Source organism: Ranitomeya imitator, chromosome 3, assembly GCF_032444005.1.
Source record: "Ranitomeya imitator isolate aRanImi1 chromosome 3, aRanImi1.pri, whole genome shotgun sequence".
Taxonomy (NCBI): Eukaryota; Metazoa; Chordata; class Amphibia; order Anura; family Dendrobatidae; genus Ranitomeya; species Ranitomeya imitator.
Window position 1 is genome coordinate 700,905,803 of NC_091284.1, and position 21,659 is coordinate 700,927,461.

The 21,659-nt window shown below is 44.8% G+C and overlaps 1 protein-coding gene across 3 annotated transcripts in view; it reads right to left on the reverse strand.

Annotated features, from left to right (window-relative positions):
* B4GALNT1 (beta-1,4-N-acetyl-galactosaminyltransferase 1) overlaps positions 1 to 21,283 on the reverse strand; it is a 339,817-nt gene extending 318,534 nt beyond the window's left edge. The window contains exon 1 of one of the 3 annotated variants that reach the window (XM_069758583.1): positions 21,014 to 21,283. The gene's annotated coding sequence lies outside the window, so the exon portion shown is untranslated. The remainder of the gene's footprint in view (positions 1 to 21,013) is intronic. The other 2 variants (XM_069758584.1, XM_069758586.1) reach the window with 2 other exon arrangements.
* Positions 21,284 to 21,659: the final 376 nt, after the last annotated feature.

The following is a 21,659-nucleotide window of genomic DNA, read 5'->3' on the forward strand; positions in this document are numbered from 1 at the left end:
CCCTCCATGTCTTCCTAGGCACGATGTCAGACCAAACTGTCACCATCCCTGGAAACGATACCACAATCTCAAAAAGTCAAAACGGATATCCCGAATCAACTCCCTCACCAGCTTAGACCCCAAGTGGTTCCCACCCAAATGCACCACGACAATGTCCGGGGATCGATCCCAACGAGCAGTGCGGGAAAACTCAGATAATATCCTGCACCACAACATGCCTCGAAATCCCAGCCATCAAACCACCACCGTATCTCTGCTAAAACCCAGTTGCCTACCATCTTGCCTAGCATCGGCACGAATCGCACCCCAATGAACAAAGGAGTGTCCGAATATCCAGGCCAACAGGGGGGTCCGACCTGTAAAATATAACAACAATTAATACCAACCAAACAAAGACCCCACCCCCATATCCTGGTACCCCATCAATGCCGAACATGACAAATACCGATCATACGTCCATCTGCCTATACGCCGAATCACTTCCGGCCCCAAACCCAAACCATCAGCCTCAGATACCGCCCCAATTCTAAAGGAGTGTGACCCGAAGTAAAATGGGTCAAGGCCTAACAATTCTAGACCTTTTTTTAACACTGCCGTAAACTGAAACCATGACAAAAACTCATCTTGTCGGTGCTGTAAAAGTGGGCCGGACCTACCAGGCCACAATCCCCAATAATCCTCCAAACCCCGATGTGGGCACATCAAACCCCCAACCACCTTCCCTAACACGACACGTTTTCCTTTACCCAGCTGATCAGTCTTCAAACGCCTAATCCAAAAGGCGATACCTCCAGCCCAAAAATACACATCCTCCGCTAACAAGCCCCCAGCCTTAACCTTATTAGGGGACACCAGCTCTCCGAGTCTCAAAGCCCCTAAGAAAGCCAATGAAAACGCCAACCGAAACAAAACAGCCTCAAAGTGAGAGCTACAAATCTCCCCCAACGCCTCCCCCAAACGCTCCAACATCCCAAAAGATATGGGCCTACGCGTATCGCAAGTCGAGGAACCCTTCCGAAAACCTCTTAACGCCTGCCAAATCACGAAATCCTTTGTAACATCCACGGAACCTTGAAGCTTAAAACCAAAGGCCAAACCAGCTATAAATTTGTTCAACTTTTACACCAACCAACACCATTCCTCCGCCGACCCTATCAAAAGCAAAACCTCCATGACCTTGTCACCATCTGATTCTACCGTACCCAACTGTTCCAACCACCGTTCCCACATATGCCACGACGATTCATAACCTGACCACGTCCGTCCCGACACTGAGGCCTGTATCAACCGACCGCCTCGTCCGCAACAATCCGCCACAAATGAGAAGGGCATGCTGTTCCTGCATCCTCCGCGTCTGGTGCCAACTCCCGGAAACGCTCCCACTGCAAATGAGACAAAGCATCCACTATAGAGTTTTGAACGCCGGGAACATGTACAGCTGATATCCATGCATTCAATTCCAGGCACCGCAATACCAACTCCCGAACCAGTCCGATTACCAGGGGAGAGGAAGAAGAAAGACTATTAATCACCGCTACCACACTCGAGTTATCGCAATTGAAACGCACCTGCCTATCCTTGAACATACTGCCCCAAATAAACACTGAGACCACAATTGGAAACAGCTCAAGCAACGCCAAATTTTTTGTTAAACCGGTTTCGCACCACCAATCGGGCCACACGCAAACACTCCATTTTCCTCCGCAATAGGCCCCGTAGCCGCCACTGCCCGCGGCATCCGTAAAAATCTCACAATCAAAATAATTCAGATCCTCCTGTTGAATCAAAGCCCTGCCGTTATAATTTTCCAAAAAACGCCGCCAGATAATTAAATCCTCCCTATGTTCTTTATTCAAACAAAGAAAATGATGTGCCGACCGCACTCCAGTATTCTACCCATAGGCATGATATGGCATGCAAAATTCAAACGCCCCAACAGCGACTGTAACTCTTTTAATGTAACCTTCCGCAACTTTTCACATCTCAGTACCTCCTGCCGTAGAGACGAGAACTTATCCTCAGGCAGCCTACACTCCATCCTCTCTGAATCTATAAGAATTCCCAGAAAGCTCAACACCGTGCAAGGGCCCTCTGTTTTTTCCTGCGCTAACAGCACGCCAAAATGTCCCGCCACCTATTCCATGGTAGCCAGCAAATTCCCACACAAAAGAGAATCTGGCGGGCAGACAAACAAAAAATCATCCAAGTAGTGGATAACTGAAGAAACCTGTGAAACATCTCGAACAACCCACTCAAGAAAAGTACTAAAAGACTCAAACAGCGAGCACGAAATCGAACAGCCCATAGACAAACACCTATCAAATAAAAAACCCCATTCCAAAAACATCCCAACAGTGGAAAGCTATCCGGGTAAACCGGAAGCAATCTGAAAGCCGATTCAACATCTGTCTTAGCCATTAACGCACCTGCGCCATACCTACGCACCCATTGCACCGCAGCATCAAAATATGTATATACCACGGAGCATAGCTCCTCAGCAATGCCATCGTTAACTGACTGCCCTTTTGGATATGACAGGTGTTGGATCAAACGATAGTAGGCTCCTTCTTAGGAACAACCCCCAAAGGCAAAACAACCACTCCCTCCCCAGGTAAACAACTAAACGGCCCCGCCATTCACCCCAACTCCACCTTTTTCGCCAATTTTGCCTTAACTACATCCGCCTGTAAATTAGCCGACCTCAAGTTCTTTTTTGAAAAAGGGATAGCATGAGTAGGATGAGGAATCCGAAAACCCTCAGAAAAACCTTCCCAAAGTAACCTCGCCTTTTCCTGACCCAGGTACCTATTTAGATAGGGGGCCATCTTTTGAACCTTCACTGGTGTCACCCCCTTGACCGCTGCCCACTGCTGGTTTACCCCTTGCCTTTTTAAAACATTTGGCAGCTCCATGAGAGGCCCCGCTGCAGTGAGAACAGACATGCTTGAACTTACAGGTATTGCCGTACTTGCATTGGCCATCATTAAACTGCCAACACGTACCTGTTTTGTCCTTTGCCCCCTGTGTCCCCTGTCAACCACCTCCCTGCCCCGACTGCTGACCGCTACTCCCTCCCCCCATGAAAGGACTGCCCAAAACGCGTTGGTACCATAACGTTCAACCACAACCCTATGTCTTTTTTATCCCATTTTATCTCGGGCCTGACCGCCTTCCGTTGCCGAAACTGTTCATCGTACCGGAGCCACGCCTGGCCCTCGTACGCCCTATGTGCTTCCCCAATGGCATCCAAGTAACAAAAAAGGCCCGAACAGTTTTCCGGAAACTTTTCCCCAATAACACTTGCCAAAATGGCGAACGCCTGCTGCCAATTCACAAATGTCGCCAACGCCTCTTCTCCTCCTCTTCCTTTTTACTATCCTCCTTCTTTCCCTTGTCTAAATTAAATTTCTCCAAAGGAAGGAGGGAGAAAATCTCCACGTATTGAGCCTTACAAATTTTTTTCCTTTATTTCTTTTTTCAAATGAGTCCCTAAAGGCCCTTCAAAACACACATAAACCTCCCCTTTCGCTCTATTGGCCAATTTAATCGTATCACCTTTGTCCTTTTCCGTTTGAACTGACACCGACACCCCCGCCGACGATGCATGCTCCATACCACTCGATCTGTCTGACCCAAATGCCCAACCTGCACCCTGACCAGACGCCGGCAACCATGCTCCTACCAGAGAAGACCGTGAACTATCTAGGCCCCCCATCCAGCCTCCTCAAAATCTGTGACATACCCGCCAAAAGCTCCCTGACACCAGGGACCCCCAAATTGCCAGTCCCTCCTCTCCTTGCCAAATCAACCCCCCATTCCAGCTATCCCCCAAATCTCCAGACCGAACTCAACTATCAAGCACCACCGTCGCTGGTGCCACGGTCCTTGCTGTTCCCCGCCGGGTGGTACCTCTCCTCACCGCCGCCGTCACAGCCACATGACCCGGATCAGCAGGCACTTCCGGTGCGGCCCTCGCCTCTGAACGGGCCTGCACCGCAGCTGTTCCAGACTGCCGACCCACGCCAGCAGCGCTGGCCGGTAGATTCCTGCCGGAGGGCGGGCCGGGCCGGGTTGCTGCACCGCAGCCTGCAACCTCCGCAGGGTCCCGGGAGGGGCTCCACGGCCGGCGTCCGGGGATAGACGCTCCGGGGGACGGGTCCTCCTCGATCTGGTCCCCTGGCCTCCCGGACCACCGAGCAGCGACGCCAGCTGGTCCTCCAGCCAACCGCCCCGTCTGGACCGCGCCATCTCCCTCAGCTGAGCTATCATGGAGTCCACTGTGGTCATCTTCACACGTCTTCTCTCACCGCTGACGTAACCGATAATGTCCCTTCCCGCACTTTTCCCCTTCAAATCCGCCCCACAACCTAAAACCATCCCTTTTCTCGACCCCCCTGAACCAATCCCCACTGCTCCCTGACTGATTTCAAATAATGCTCCCACTCCCCTTGGCAACGCAGTCATGGGGGGCATTTGTTTAACTGCGTTACTACAGCCATCCCCCGCTAGAGCATGTCCTCACCACATTCAGTAAAGAACACAACCCAATTAGGTTAATCTATATAAAATGAATATAAGTGATCATCTGTGATGAGGCTCGGATTCAGACAGGATTCAGACAGGATCGGGTGGCTCTCGGTTTTGGCTGACAAGTGTGACAAAGTCTAAGCGAACGTAAAATTCCATTTCATGCAGGTTACATGAAAAGAAGTTAATATGACATATTATCTATATTTATGCTTAATGTTTTAGGGGAAAAATCTCTTTACAGAAAAAATATCTGTTCTTTATAACAACTCTGATTTCTCAGGTATTTAATCACTAAAATATTTGTAGCGATCAGTGCTGCTTCCACTGACTGCCAAAACAATCTGCCATTTCCCAAGGTTAGGAGGATTTCTCATCATTTCCCAGATCACTGTATCTCCCCAAAGACTAACACCGGGAAAAGCTATTTTATGTGATACAGTAAATGGCTTGCTCTCTACAGAAGAAGTCCAACCCTCCGGACAGCACGAATATTCTCTACAAGAGCTGGGCCGCATACATTTATGCTTTTTAACAATCTCCTAAAAAAGCCTGTTCCACAGTAAAGTTCATCAGGCCGTAACACTCCCTGTCATTTATATCAAACCTGTTACTCCGGTCCTTCATATCCTCTAGGTGTTTTCATTCCTTATTGAGACAATGCCAGATGGGACGGCACTGATTTTAACCACTGCAGTTTCTAAATGATCTCTTCTCATATCTAGAGGGATGTGCCATAAATGTATGGTATATGTGAGATCCATCAAAAGGAGCCCTGACAGGTGCTGCTGGCAGTAGGAGGTGATCACAATTCCCATCCTTTGTCCCCACTGACAGTAGCATTCGTTAGATCCCCATTCTCAGAAAAGATATTGGTGGGACCCGCATCCACTATACATTTATATCATACTAGATGGTGGCCCGATTCTAACGCATCGGGTATTCTAGAATATGCGTGTCCTCGTAGTATATTGCCCAGCCATGTAGTATATTGCCCAGCCATGTAGTATATTGCCCAGTCACATAGTATATTGCCCAGCCACATAGTATATTGCCCAGCGACGTAGTATACAGCACAGAGCATATTGCCCAGCCACGTAGTATATTGCCCAGTTACGTAGCATATTGCCCAGTTACATAATATATTGCCCAGCGACGTAGTATACAGCACAGAGCCACGTAGTATATTGCACAGCCCACATAGTATATTGCCCAGTCACGTACTATATTGCCCAGCTACGTAGTATATTGCTTAGTCACGTACTATATTGCCCAGCTACGTAGTATATTGCCCAGTCACGTAGTATATTGCCCAGTCACGTAGTATATTGCCCAGCCACATAGTATATTGCCCAGTGACGTAGTATACAGTACAGAGTATATTGCCCAGCCACGTAGTATATTGCCCAGTTACGTAGTATATTGCCCAGTTACGTAGTATATTGCCCAGTGACGTAGTATACAGCACAGAGCCACATAGTATATTGCACAGTGACGTAGTATACAGCACAGAGCCACATAGTATATTGCCCAGCTACGTAGTATATTGCCAAGCGACGTAGTATATTGCCCAGCCACGTATGTCACAGGTTAAAAAATAAAAAATAAACATATACTCACCTTCCGATCCGAGGGCCCCTTGTAGTTCTGTCGTCAGCTTCTCCGGTCCCAGGGTGTGATAACGTCGCGGTCACATTGAAGGTCCTTCTCGCGCAGGCCCTGTGATGACGTCGCGGTCTCATGACCGTGACGTTATGGAAGGTCCTTCTCGCGCAGGCGCGCAGGACCTGTGATGACGTCATGGTCACATGACCGTGACGTCATGGAAGGTCCTTGTCGCATGCCATCCTTAGCACCAAAACGTCGCGAAGAGCGGGAAAGGTGCCGGAGTGTGAGTATATGATGATTTTTTATTTTTTTTAAATTATTTTTAACATTAGATCTTTTTACTATTGACGCTGCATAGGCAGCATCAATAGTAAAAACTTGGTCACACAGGGTTAATAGCGGCGGTAATGGAGTGAGTTACCCGCGGCATAACGCGGTCCGTTACCGCTGGCATTAACCCTGTGTGAGCGGTGACTGCGGGGAGTATGGAGCAGGCGCCGGGCACCTGACTGCAGGGGAGTAGGGAGGGACTAATCGGACTGTGGCCGTCGCTGATTGGTCGCGGCAGCCATGGCAGGCAGCTGGCGAGACAAATCAGCGACTTGGATTCCATGACAGACAGAGGCTGCGACCAATGAATATCTGTGACAGAAAGACAGACAGACAGAAAGATGGAAGTGACCCTTAGACAATTATATAGTAGATCCTCAGGTTATACCGTAAGCAAACAAGACGGATACGCCCCTTTAAACTAATTGCAAAATGGGCACATGATTTAGCAGGATAGCAGCTGTTTCACTCACAATACTGCCTCCATATGGTTTTTCAGTAAAATCATGTGCCTATTTAACAATCTGTACTATATTTTTTTTAATCTGATCCAGAGTATTAGTCTTCTGCTTGCAAATTTGCAAATACAGTGCCCATGAATTTCTTAAAGGTGTTGTCCAGTACTTGGACACCTCTTCTCAATCACTATACTGTATTTCCCCCATGTAAAATAATAACAGCTATACTGACCTCTGGTGCCATTGCAGTATAATCAGCGCCTGCTCTCCTGGGGGTCACGTGACACTGCTTTGTCACATGAGCCTTGTAGCCAGCCAATCAGCGGCAATTTACTCTGACTTCCTTTGGAAAAAACTGAAACTGCTCTGATGTCCTCGGAATGTCAGTTACGTCCAGAGGAAGTGAGAGTGAAGTGACCGCTCATTAGCTGGAGGGCTCATGTGACATAACAATGTAATGCGAGCCCAGGGACATCAGGCACTGACATAGCTGGAACAGCAACCGCACTGCAGGTGAGAGTAGCTGTTATTGTTTTACATTGGGGGAAATACAGTTATTGAGAAAGGGTTGACCGAGTAGTGTACAATCCTTTTAATGTAGCATTGTGGAGTAAATCATTATGAATTAGGTAGTCACACCCAGCCTCACCCCAGCTCTGCTCACTTTTCTATAAGTTGGCATCCTGGCCTGAAGAGGCATAAAAGCGTCAAAAGATTTTGTGCACAAAAATGTCTAACTCTTCAATATATTTACTGCCAAAATTCCCAGAAAAGCACAATACAGTATAATACAGGAGGTGATGCTGGAGGTGGGCAGGTACAGCTTTAAACTCTGATTGGTGAAGCAGTCGTCCGAAGGAATGAGCAGACCAATGGAAGTTAAGGTCTGTTGGGTTCAGTCAAACTTTATTCCAATGTTCGATTCAGGTACCAGAACTTGACCCCGAACCACATAGAAGCCAACAGCGATCCAAACTTTGGTGCAGTGAAATGGCTATAAAATTAATAAGTTCAAAAAAGAAAATGAAAAAAAAAAACGACACATGGTTGCACCAATTTTTGATAACCAGCCCAGGTAAAGCAGACAGCTCATCCCTAGTTGTCAGTAATCAGAACAGCGCTGTATCATACATTCAGTCTGCAGAAGGCTTGTTTCTTTCCCGTGTATACACCGGAGTACTGATGTGCTTGAAGTACTTTCTTCTCCATTGCCACACTCCAGGAGGCACGGGTCTGACTAAAGGAGGAGGTAAAAGTAATAAAAAAGCAATAAAAAAAAAAAATCTTGGTAGGCTGTGCCACCCCATGCAATCTGTCACTGTGGGCACTGGACTGGACAGTGTCTGGTGGCAAATACGGCCTTGCGTATACATAGTAACATAGTAACATAGTTAGTAAGGCCGAAAAAAGACATTTGTCCATCCAGTTCAGCCTATATTCCGTCATAATAAATCCCCAGATCTACATCCTTTTACAGAACCTAATAATTGTATGATACAATATTGTTCTGCTCCAGGAAGACATCCAGGCCTCTCTTGAACCCCTCGACTGAGTTCGCCATCACCACCTCCTCAGGCAAGCAATTCCAGATTCTCACTGCCCTAACAGTAAAGAATCCTCTTCTATGTTGGTGGAAAAACCTTCTCTCCTCCAGACGCAAAGAATGCCCCCTTGTGCCCGTCACCTTCCTTGGTATAAACAGATCCTCAGCGAGATATTTGTATTGTCCCCTTATATACTTATACATGGTTATTAGATCGCCCCTCAGTCGTCTTTTTTCTAGACTAAATAATCCTAATTTCGCTAATCTATCTGGGTATTGTAGTTCTCCCATCCCCTTTATTAATTTTGTTGCCCTCCTTTGTACTCTCTCTAGTTCCATTATATCCTTCCTGAGCACCGGTGCCCAAAACTGGACACAGTACTCCATGTGCGGTCTAACTAGGGATTTGTACAGAGGCAGTATAATGCTCTCATCATGTGTATCCAGACCTCTTTTAATGCACCCCATGATCCTGTTTGCCTTGGCAGCTGCTGCCTGGCACTGGCTGCTCCAGGTAAGTTTATCATTAACTAGGATCCCCAAGTCCTTCTCCCTGTCAGATTTACCCAGTGGTTTCCCGTTCAGTGTGTAATGGTGATATTGATTCCTTCTTCCCATGTGTATAACCTTACATTTATCATTGTTAAACCTCATCTGCCACCTTTAAGCCCAAGTTTCCAACTTATCCAGATCCATCTGTAGCAGAATACTATCTTCTCTTGTATTAACTGCTATAAGATGCATATGTGTGCCATGTTGAGTCCAGAAGTGCCAAAAACATCCCACAGACTTATAATGAGGTCCATCAGTTAAGCAAAGGTATGTTTTGCTAAAAAAAAAAATCACAGCAAAGCCACAACAAAAAAGAGAACGAGATGTGTGACTAGAACCATAGGTAGCTTCCAAAGCTTCCTCCAACTGTGGGAGCCATACATCAAATATTCATCTTTAGCATGGACGTGTGATACTAGCTCTTCTGTAGACAATATGGGAAGGACGGCACTCCTAGTGGTAGGCGCACATAGGGTCCCAATCCAGAATATAATACAAGAAGAATCCGGCACTATTTTTATGATGTAATTTGTTGTAGTCAACGAATAAGTTGTATAAGAAATAATCATGTTACGGTCCCATTGACCTTCATCAAACATACATTATGAGAAACAACAACAAACATAAATTGATGAAGGAAAATAAGATATAACAATCACTTTTACAAAAAATGCATACAGTTCATAAAAATCATGGTTATTCCACAAAATATTGATTTCTGAACTCTTCCTGAGTTAAAACATTAGTATTGTTGTTTCTAAATGATTATGAACTTGTTTTCTTTGCATTATTTGAGGTCTGAAACCACTGGGGTTTTTTTAATTTGGACCATATCTCCTTTTCAGAAAAAAACAAACAAAATGTATTGCTTGGAACTTCGGAGACATGTTGTCAGAAGTTTATAGACTAAAAAAAAATTACATTTTACTCCAAAATATACCTATAAAGAGAAAAATCAGACAAACTGAACATTTTAAAGTGGTCTCTTAATTTTTGCCAGAGCTGTATATATGATTAACATTGTGCTTTATAAAAGGCAAATCTACATGTGATTTGTGACCAAAAATCGCAATACCAATCATTAGATGAAATGCCATAATGCAATATTGCATTCCTCATATTACGAGACCAAAATTGCTATATTGTCCCAGCGATAAATACTGTTGGATTTCAATAGCAGCCTCTCAGTCTTGGGAGCCGTTTTAGAGGGTTTCATCCATTTATTTGAAAAGTGGGAAATCTGCAGCTAAAAATGTGCAACTATCTAAAGATATCCTATGAAATATTTCAGACAGAACCAGTCAATTGTTTAGATTTAGAATATGTTTATATCCTATGTATAATACTCTAAATAATAGAAATCATTAAAGACAAGAGCATAAAGACACAAGATACTGTATATACTCGAGTATAAATCGACCCGAGTATAAGCCGAGGCACCTAATTTTGCCACGGAAAACTGGGTAAGCTTATTGACTCGAGTATAAGCCGGGTATGTATTATCCCCTCATTCCTATCCCTGTAAGCGTGGTCCCCCCATTCCTGTCCTGCTCTGTGTGGCTCCCCCTGTTGTATGCATGGCTCCCCCGATCCCCTCGTTGTATGCATGGCTCCCCCCATCCCATCTAGCATGCATGGCTCGACTCCTCCGTCCCATCTTGTATGCATGGCTCCCCCCCATCCCATGTTGTATGATTGGCTCCCCTGTCCCATCTTGTATACATGGCTGGGTTCCTCTGTCCTCCCCCTTGTATGCATGGCTCAGCGTCTTCCCCCATCCTCCCCTGTTATACTCACCCGCCTCGCGCCGTCGCTGAACGTCCTTGCATCTCCATTGTCCCGGCGCGGCAGCTTCTTCCTGTGCCGAGCAGTCAGGTGGTACCGCTCATTAAGGTCATGAATATGTGCTCCACGCCTATGGGAGTGGAGTGGCGTGCATATTCATTACCTTAATGAGTGGTACCACCTGACCTCAGAGCATAGGAACAGGAAAGAGCTGCCGTCGCCGGGACAGAGATGCAGGAATGGAGATGCAGCAACGGAGGGTGAGTATTGATGCCTTCTGGAAGCTGGCAGCTGCAGCTGTCACTATGCTACAGCCGCCGACTCCCGCTCCCCCACCTGCTATCTGGACCATGACTCGTGTATAAGCCGAGGGGGGCAAAAAAATGTGCTGAAAATCTCGGCTTATACACGAGTATATATGGTAAGTGATTCTCTTCATGGTGACCCTTTAGTGAATCTATACTCATAAATTAATTTACAGAATGTCTTTAAATTAAACCTTATATTTTAGCATGTGGCACTACTAAAACGTAAAAATGTAGCAAGCCTGCTGTATGTTTGAGGTTATTGTCCTGAAGAATAAATAATAATAATAATCTTTTATTTATATAGTGCTAACATATTCTGCAGCACTTCACAGTTTGCACACATTATGATCGCTGTCCCAGATGGGGCTCACAATCCTGAATATCCTCAGTATGTCTTTGGAATGTGGGAGGAAACCGGAGTACCCGGAGGAAAACACGGGGAAACCCACGCAAACACGGGGAGAACATACAAACTCCTTGTCCTCAATGCTGACATCTCCAGTGCTGCAAGGCTGCAGTGCTAATCACTGAGCCACATATGCTTCCCTTATGGTACCTCATCATGGACAAGCATCTACCTGTAGATGTCAGCATTGAGGACACCATCAATCCTGACAAAATCCCTAACTTCATTTGCTGAAATGCAGCACCAAACTTACAAGGAACCTCCACCATGCTTCATTGTTGCCTATGGACACAATATAAGGACACTGCAACCACCATGTGACACTGTAGGCAACCTGCATATTTGTAAATTAATTTTTCTAAAGGCACGGTGCCTACAGTGAAACATGGTGGTGACAGTGTCCTTATGTGGGGCTACATGAGGGCTGCTGGTGTTGGGGAGCTGCGTTTCTTTGATAGTATCATGAATTCACAGATGTACTGCTCTATATTTAAAGACAAAATGCTCCATCACTCTGTGCCCTTAGAAAATGTGTACTTTTCCAACATAGCAAAAAGGAGAAGATGATTCAGCTCACCCTTGTGATGATATTCTCACAGCCCATGAGAATTAGTCCGAGCAGGGAATACATCTCTGCTTGACGCCAGGTACTTGTACACGAAAACGAAAATATCCAGCTCAGGAGATAAAAATCAAAAGTCTTTATTTGGACAAATTAAAAATAAGCTGCTTGACAAGCCGATGCATACCGGAGGAAGGAATGTCTTAAGTAACTGGACGCGTTTCGAACACGTGTGGTGTTTTTAGTCCTCAGTTTCCTTCTTCCGGTATGCACCGGCTTGTCAAGCAGCTTATTTTTAATTTGTCCACATAAAGACTTTTTTGATTTTTATCTCCTGAGCTGGATATTTTTGTTTTCATGCACTTTTCCAACATGACAATTATCCAAAACACACATCTGTTGAATTTCTGAAGAAGAACAGAGTGAAAGTGATTCAGTGGTCAAATATGTCTCCTGACCTGAACCAAATTGATGACCTATGGGGAATTCTGAAGAGACAAGTGGAACATCACTCTACATCCAGCATCCAGGATTTAAAAGAGGTCATTCTTGAAGAATGGAAAAATCTAGATGTTGCAATATGTCACCAACTTGTTAATTCCTTCCATGCCTAAAAGACTTGGTGCTGTCCTTAAAAATCCTGGAGGTCATACAAAATTCTAGATGTAGTAGTTTTTGATGTGGAGTGTGTTCCTTTTTTTATCAACTACTTTGAGTAAAACTGAACATTTTGTAATGAAAGGTATATTATTAACCTTACTTCTATTTTATGGTTTAAAAAAAATGTTCTATGAAACTCAGTCTTGTCAAAATTAGGAAAATTGTTCTTGTATTTAGTGATGTATTAAAATATTACTTTTAAAGGGACTCTGTCACCCCCCCCCAGGTGTTTGAAACTAAAAGAGCCACCTTGTGCAGCAGTAATGCTGCATTCTGACAAGGTGGCTCTTTTAGTTATTGGTGCTGTAACTGCAGAAATAATCCGTTTTTGTAATTTGTCCGAAATACCTGTCTTCAGTCCTGGAGACAGGGCTTTCCCCCCCTGCTGCAAACGCCTCACAGCCGTCACTCAAGTCTTCTTGGCGCCGGGCGTCGCCTCCTCAGCGCTGTTTTGAAATCAGCCGGCGCCTGCGCTCTTTTGTCATGCCTTGGGCAGGCGCAGTGAGTGCCTGTGAATCCCAGCCCCGCAGTGTCTTCTGATTTATTCACACAGGGCGGCCACACAGGCGCAGTCAGCGAGACTGCATATGAGGACAGACTGGCAGCGCTCACTGCAGCACGGTGGCTCAGTGGTTAGCACTGCTGCTTTGCAGCGATGGGGTGCTGGTTTCAAATCCCACCAAGGACAACATATGCAAGCAGCATGTTGTTGTTGGCATGTGTATTTGGCTACACTACAAAAAATACTGATAGGGGATTTAGATTGTTAGTTCAAATGTGGACGGTGATGATAATGTAAAACCTATTTACTTCCTATTCCACTTACATGTTTATGCATTCTTTATCAAAACTTGGTGACAAACAGGAAGCTGAGGGTCAAAACTAGTAAAAACTAGGGCAGATAAATAAAACATTTAACACATAATAGTACGCCACACAAGCAATACCTATAGAAATATTTACAGGACCCCGTTGTAGCAGCTACATTTGTAATCCGTAGCTACTGGGCCAGAGCCCAGCGAACTTCCACTTACCAGTCAGCATTTCCGACTCCTCTTCTGATTAGTAGACCTAGTAAAACATTGTGCGTGCGTTACGCTATAACAATGATTTCAATCCAGGTCTACTAATCAGAAGAGGAGTTGGAGATGCTGGTGGGTAGGAGATGGTTCTTAGGGTTGCGGACCAGCAGCCATGGACTACCGATGCAGGAGCTCAAACAGGAACCTGCTAATTTTTTGGCTCAATTCTAATTATACACATTATATATTTCCACAAAATTCCTTATTTTCTCAGGATTTGCATACAGTTGGGGAAATAACTATTTGATCCATTGCTGATTTTGTAAGTTTGCCCACTGACAAAGACATGAACAGTCAATAATTTTAAGGGTAGGTTAATTTTAACACTGAAAGAATATCAAAAATAAAATCCCGAAAATCACACTGTATACACTATATAAATTTATTTGCATTTTGCAGTGAGAAATAAGTATTTTATCCCTCTGGCAAACAAGACTTAATGCTTGGTGGCAAAACCCTTGTTGGCAAGCACAGCAGTCAGACGTTTTTTGTAGTTGATGATGAGGCTTGCGCACATGTCAGGAGGAATTTTGGTCCACTGCTCTTTGCAGATCACCTCTAAATCATTAAGATTTTGAGGCTGTCACTTGGTATAGGAACAATGCAGATTATGGGATACTATGTCACTTCATGATGATAAGTCAATTCAGGTGTAGATTTGGACCTGCAGGCAGGGGCGTAACTACAACAGGTGCAGGGGATGCAATCGCACCCGGGCACTGGAGCCTGGGGGGCCCTAAAAGTCCCTTTGGCCTATAGAAAAAGACTATTGCTATTAAAGATTTAAAATATTTAGGGGCCCCATTGGAGCTTTTGCATTGGGGCCCATGAGTTTCAAGTTACGCCACTGCCTGCAGGTGATCTTGTTCCCAGGCAGATCCAGAATGTCTCACAGCCCTGAAATGATTGTCTCTTGCATCCTTCTTTACTGGGAGAATTACGGTAGTCTAAGGTCACACCATAAAAAATAAAATTGGTCCCATTCTCATCCAGAAATGTGGGATGATTTTTTTTCCCACTTGTCATCTGTGTACAATCTGTTTTTATACAGCAGCTATTAACCATTTACAGGGCCTTCTACAATATGACAGAATTGCAATGTATGGTGTCGCTCCCACCTACAATTAAATCGGACGAATGCAATCGGATTAAAATTCCATTAGTCACCAGTAAGTTACACGTAGTAATGACTTTTATGCATTAGCATACCTTACTTTTATTGCCTCATTTGACTATTGCTATTAAAATGCCCAGGCGACAATGTATTTGTCTAATTGCTTGCACCTTTCCTTAAAAATCAACATAACGTTCTTCCTGTAGTACTTTATCCAACACATTAACTTGTCATAAAATTTGAAAACAAATGTAAGTATGCTGTCTATAAGTGAGGGAGGCACAAGGTCTCAGTTTGTTTTTTATGTTAAATCTTTTGATGTTATTATAGCAGTAATGGAGGATTCTGGGTGTCACTATTGTGGGGCGGGCACTGGATGTCATTACTTGGAGGGGGCTATGAATGTGACTGAAAGCTGAAAGGGGTTCTTAAAGTAAGAAACATCGGATAGCATTGCTATGCACTATAAATTTGTATGTATAATATTACACTATGTTATCAACGATCACTAGAGTAGCATTCATTTTTATTAACAAAAATGTGAGATAGATGATTGATAGATAAATAAATGTTAGAAACAGAAGAACGATAAATGATTAATAAAACTATATATTTTGCAAATTGGTAGATACCGCAGATATTGTAGGTAGTGTGATGCAGTGACCCCTGTGGCAGCTAGGGGGCGATGTGTGTGCTCCTCGGGATATGCATGGAGGCGTATCTGTGGTTATAATGGTGGTGAAACAGTGACAGGCAGAATTGTGGGTGGCCGATGTGTGTCGCAGAGGGAGTCTGAGTGGTAGGTCTGATGTAATGTTGTTGTTCTGGGACCTGTTGTCCCACAAGTGCTTGTATAGTTGTGAAGGGAGACTTACTAGGCTAGTTATGAGAGATGGGCGGGTCGAACTAGCCACACACACACACACTCCCATCTGGGGGAGTGGTTACAGGTGTATAATGTGACCAGGGTGTGGGTCACAGGGTTCCTGTATGGTCGCTGAGTGTGGACCTGAATGGTCTATGCTGGAAGGTCCTGGAGAGCCTTTGTGTTGGGAGTGTCGTCTCCCTGAAGAGCACATGGTGGGGCTTTGGACCTGGTGGCCTGGGGTGTTGGACAGACAGAATAGCACCCGGACAGGTCACATGCCTGTGTGTTGGACGGTCCCCGGTAGGGACAGACGTCCTGAATGGCGCACTGAGTAACCTGTGTTGGAAGACCTGGGAGTAGGCTTCCTGAAGAGCACAACCTGTGTTGGATGTCCTGGGAGTAGGAATCCTGAAGAGCAAATGCCAGTGTGTTGGACGGTCCCAGGTGGGATGGACGTCCTAAATAGCGCACAGTGAAACTGGGGTCCTGGACGGTCTGTGTTGGAAGCTCCTGTGAGTGGAGTCTTCCTGGAGCACCTGAGAGACTGTGGACATGGATGGTCTGTGTTGGGGAAGCTACCGTCCTTCGGTGAATCTGGACTGACTGAGGTGTGCCTGCCTGGCAAGTTGGTGATCCCGGTAAGGCAGTTTCCCCAGGAGAGAGGACTGACGAGGAGTCAGCAGGTGGAGCAGGAGCTCCCGTAAGGTACCTCAATAGACTGTTGGTGCTTATGATGTTCTATGAACTGTGTGGTCTCCCACGGTAACTGGATGAAGTGAGGTCCGGCGTACTTAGAGACGGCGAACCAATGTAGTGTGCGCTATATGACACGGACATTGATACGGCGTACAGACACCCCTGGGAACTAGTCAAGGAGGGCTGGCGGGTGTAGTGTCTGAACTGTGAGTTAAAGCCGTATAAGAAATATCTGAGTCAAAGCTGCAACTTAACGTCACTGGTCGGTGCCTGTTGTGTTCTATGAAGTTTATAACGAACTGTGCATAACCCGGTTTATGATGCTATAATAAACCAAATAGACTGTGTTTAAGTGAAAAACGTGCCTGTGTGACTGAGTCCTGTTGCTAAGCGAGCGTGACCTAACACATGCAGTAAGCACAATCTTACAGTAGGTAGAAGCTACAATTAGGCCTCGCTCACACAAGTGTATAACATGGCCGAGTGCCATGCAATGTTTTATCGGATAGCACTCTGCCCAGTGTTACTCTATGCGGCAGCTCACATCTGCGATTATTTTCTCATGCCGATTGGTCATGGGAAAACAATTGCAGCATGCCGCGATTTGGCACCGAGACTCGGCTTACTCGCATCCATACAAGTTTATGGGTACGTGTGACATATTGGACTGCATTTGGATGTCATCTCAGTGCAGTCCGATATATGCCGAGACAAGTAATGGAGGAGATGGAGAAATTAGCAGGAGCTGAGGGTCATTAGAATGTCACATCCGATGCTCTTGCATTGGATTCCATCATGTTTGCAGCGTAAGGCTGTGTGCACACGTCGCAGATTTTTCGCGTTTTTTCACGTTTTTTCGCTATAAAAACACAAATAAAACGCATACATTATGCATCCCATCATTAAGAATGTATGCTGCAATTTTTGTGCACATGATACATTTTTTTCCGTGAAACGCATCGCGGTAAAGAACGCAGCATGATCATTAATTTTGCGGATTTTTTGCAGATTTCCCACTATATTATTGCATGGGGAACCTCTGGAAAAATCTGCAAAAAAAACGCACCATAGACGCGGTAAAAACGCGGTAAAAAAACGCACAAAAAACGTATGTGGATTTCTTGCAGAAAATGTCCAGTTTTGCTCAGGAAGTTTCTGCAAGAAATCCTGAACGTGTGCACATAGCCTAAGGGTTCACTCATCTGCATAAAAAAAAAACAAATCGCTACGATGTTGTTCCTGAAAATTAGGACGAGTGTCAAGTGAGGGTCATGCGAGTACAATGCGATTTTTCTCACGTACCATCGGTATAACATTGGTATGACATGCATGTGCAATACATATGCAATGTGATTTTAACATCAGCTTTTATATACAGTAATTCTCTGTCATTTCAGGCTACCTTTCTAACTAATAAAATAGTCATAGATAGATAGAAATGTCAGTGAGATATATAATCAGTGCTTTGAGTGCTTAGTTTTGTGTACTTGTAATTGGCTAATAAATAGATAAAAGAAAACAATAGCATATAGTCCCCCTTATTTTTAATAACCAGCTGAGGGAAAGCAGACAGCTGAAAGCTGGGAAGGGGTAATACAGTACACATGGAGCTTCCCAGGATATTAATATCAGCTCACAGCTGTCTACTTGGCCTCTACTGGTTATTAAAAAGGGGGACACAAAAAAATGACGTGAGGTCCCCCCCTATTATTAATAAATAGCAAAGGCTAAGCAGACAGCTGTGGTCTGATATTAATAGGCTGGGAAGGGGCCATGGATAGTAATCCCCTCCTCCTCCTAAACTAGTAGCACCAGCCCTTAGTGGCCCCAGAAATGGCTCATCCATTAGATGTGCCAATTTTGGCGCTTAGCTCTGGCTTTTCCTGCTGGCCATGGTGCGTTCCCAAGCGGGATAATGGTTTTGATGTCAGCTGTTTTATGTCTGCGGACATCAAGCCCAGGGGTTAGTAATGGAGAGGCGTTTTATCAGACACCCCCATTACTAACCCTGTAGTTATAATTAATTAATTCAGAGACCTAGTAAAGTCCTTTAATTGCACAAATCACTTTGCTTTTCCCCATTTATTAACCTAAAAATAAAAATAAAAAATCACAGTAATGTTCACCTGTTTACCATTAATCCATAATGATGAGGTCCCACGATGATCCCCAACTCTGCCACATCCGGATAGTGTGGCTTGCGGTGACATCAGTAACCTGACCGCTCACCACGCCAGTAGAGCACCATGAGAAATTTCTGGCTTAAGTGACGAGCAGTGACGTAATTACGATTACCGCAGGTCACAGGCAGCAGTTCTCACGGTAAGCTCTGTGTGAGCCGGCCTGTGAACTGCTTTACCTTAGTGACATCACCGCTCACAGCGGTACGTGTGGTATAGAGTTTTTTCACGGATACCGCACGTACCCATCATAACCTGTCGGTCTATTAACATATCGGTGTTTTTACATGGACCCTGTGTCTGTGGAAAACACGCAGAGACATGTCCGTTGCTTTCTGGCACCATGAATGACACACAGACGGCACCGGTACTGGTTTTATACAAACATGTTTTATACAGACGTGTAATGAGGCCACAACGACGAAGGACGAAGGAAGGTATTCCGAAACGCGCGTCGGGTTGCGCGGTGACGGGACGTGGTGGCCCTAAAAGGTATATTGCAGATATTTACATTTCCCACATGGGTGTTTACATTTTTGCACTTTGCACTTTATGAGCATCATTGCTGTGTCCGCAGGCTTGGCTATATCCTGTGGTCTTACATATTTTTTGCTTTGCCCTTACACTGCACAGGCTTTTTTGGGGCATTGTTTTCAATTAATAGTGTATAATTTTGAAGTGAGTGATTTATTAGTATTGCACCTTATATATCTTGTTATTATTTACTCGCATTGATTTTTATCCTCTTTTTTCTTTTTTATATTCTGTGTGATGCACAAAATGGGTATATAGTCTGTAATGAATATATTGGGGTCACCATTTTATATCTGATTGTGATATATATTTTATTTATATAAAAACATTTTTTTATCCTTTTCCCCTATCTTAAATACGCGTAATTATTTATTAATTATTTTTATTATGCCACTTCTACCTAAATAAAAGGCAATGTAAACTGATTTCCTGCGTGGGATACACTCTCTCGGCTGTTCCATGTGCTCGGTTGATGTGGTTGCAATCAGGTATAAAGAAGTGACTGTTCTGCGACTGCTTCTGTTCATATTCACATGGCTTTTTATGGAAAATGCTGATAAGAAATAGTCAGCGCAACCATAATTCCTCCATGTGCTTTCTCTTATCAAGAGAAAAATGTTTGACGCATAGAATAATGGGCATAGCTGCTAATAGACACCACACGTCCCAAGTCCAGCGCCATGTGCCACAATGCCAACACGACCTCTGCGCCCATGGCCCTGCCATACAATCGCCCATTTTGCTATACAACCATTTGATGATCTGGACCCTCGCAGCTGAACTGTAAGGTGATTTTCTGCACGCCTTCAAACATTTCTGAGGCTATGTGCTCACGTTGCGGATTAGGCTTAGGAATTTCTGGTGCGGATTCTGCCTCTCCTGACAGAAAACGCACCTGCGGAATTGTCGCTTTTTTTGTGCGGTTCCGCAGCGTTTTTTTGCTGCAGTTTTCTTGCGGATTTGCTGCGTTTTTTAACCCCTGCGGTTTTTCTATAATGGAATGGGTACAAAAACGCTGCAGATTCACAAAAAAGAAGTGACGTGCTACTTCTTTTAAACCGCAGCGTTTCCGCAGCGGATTTTCCGCAACGTGTCCACAGTGTTTTTTTTTTTTCTCATTGATTTACATTGTACTGTAAATCAATTACGGATCTGCAGCGTTTCTCTTCACCTCAAAAAAAACGCTGCGGATCCGCAGAGAATCCGCAACGTGTGCACATACCCTAAACATATTTCCGTGATTTGTCGTCCGAGTCGTCTCTTAATGCCAATGTAAGACGCTAAATGACCATTTCTCGTATGTTTTTCATTTAGGATTAGAAGGGATCGGCGGATCTGTCGTTTTGGAGCAGGAGATCTATCCTGACCCTGGTGCTGCTGGATTTCCCACCCAAGGTCAGGAAAGTGGCATGTAAATCAGTGTGAAGTAAGAGACAAGGAAGTGATCTAGTGATCCCCCCCTGGGGAGATAGGAGGGTGCACCCAGCCTGGGTCCAGAAACATCCGAGTATGTATCGATCCTTTCCCCCTCCAGTCCCTTTATAATGGACACACTGTATCTGATGCATGCTGACACCATGATAATCCAGCACACTGCACCTACAGGGATTGCTCAGGATTAGCTGATCCCACCCAGACTGCACAGATCAAGGAGGCTGCAATAATGGAAGTCGCAGTGCAGCATCCTGGGCTGTGGACATGACAGCTCTGCAAGCCACAGACAATGGAGCCAGCACACAATGGTCGCCTCTCCTCCACACCCCCAGTCTATAAATCTATATGGTACATATATGTCCTTACCTCCGTCCTGAAGACGTTTGCTGCGACCCCCGAGATTATCTCCGTCTCATCTGTCTTCCTCCTGCCGTATTGTAGCAAAGCTTCTCATTATTCTCAGCTGCAGCTCGAGTGCCTCCTCAGGACACAGCGTGAACTGCAGGCATTATTGCCGGCTGACAGGAGGGAAGCAGGGAGACCGGTCCACCCGGGTACAAGCCACATGGGTCTTGTGCAATCATTAACCATTTAGGATCAGTAGATGAGACCGTAAACCCTGAGATCTACATCATCTCCGCAGATCATCATATCTGTAATAAAAGGAGTGGTGCTGGACAGCAGTCACCATGCTTTTTCCATATGTTGGCTGTGTGTCGGGGTGCCTGGAGGTGAACATTGGAGAATCAGGAGCACAAATTGCTGGAGGTCTGATAATACCTAAATTACTAATTTGGCCGTCTAGTCCCTTCGCCAGTTTCCATTTTTGCCTTTTCATTTTTCCCTCCCCTTCTTTGCCAGAGCAATAACTCTTTTAATTTTCCGTTGAGGGCTTTTTGTTGTTGTTGTTGTTGAAGAACCAGCTGTACGTTTGAATGGCATCATTCATTTTATCACATTGTGTACTGGAAAAGGTAAAAAAAAAAAATGCCACGTGGCGAGAAATTGTGAA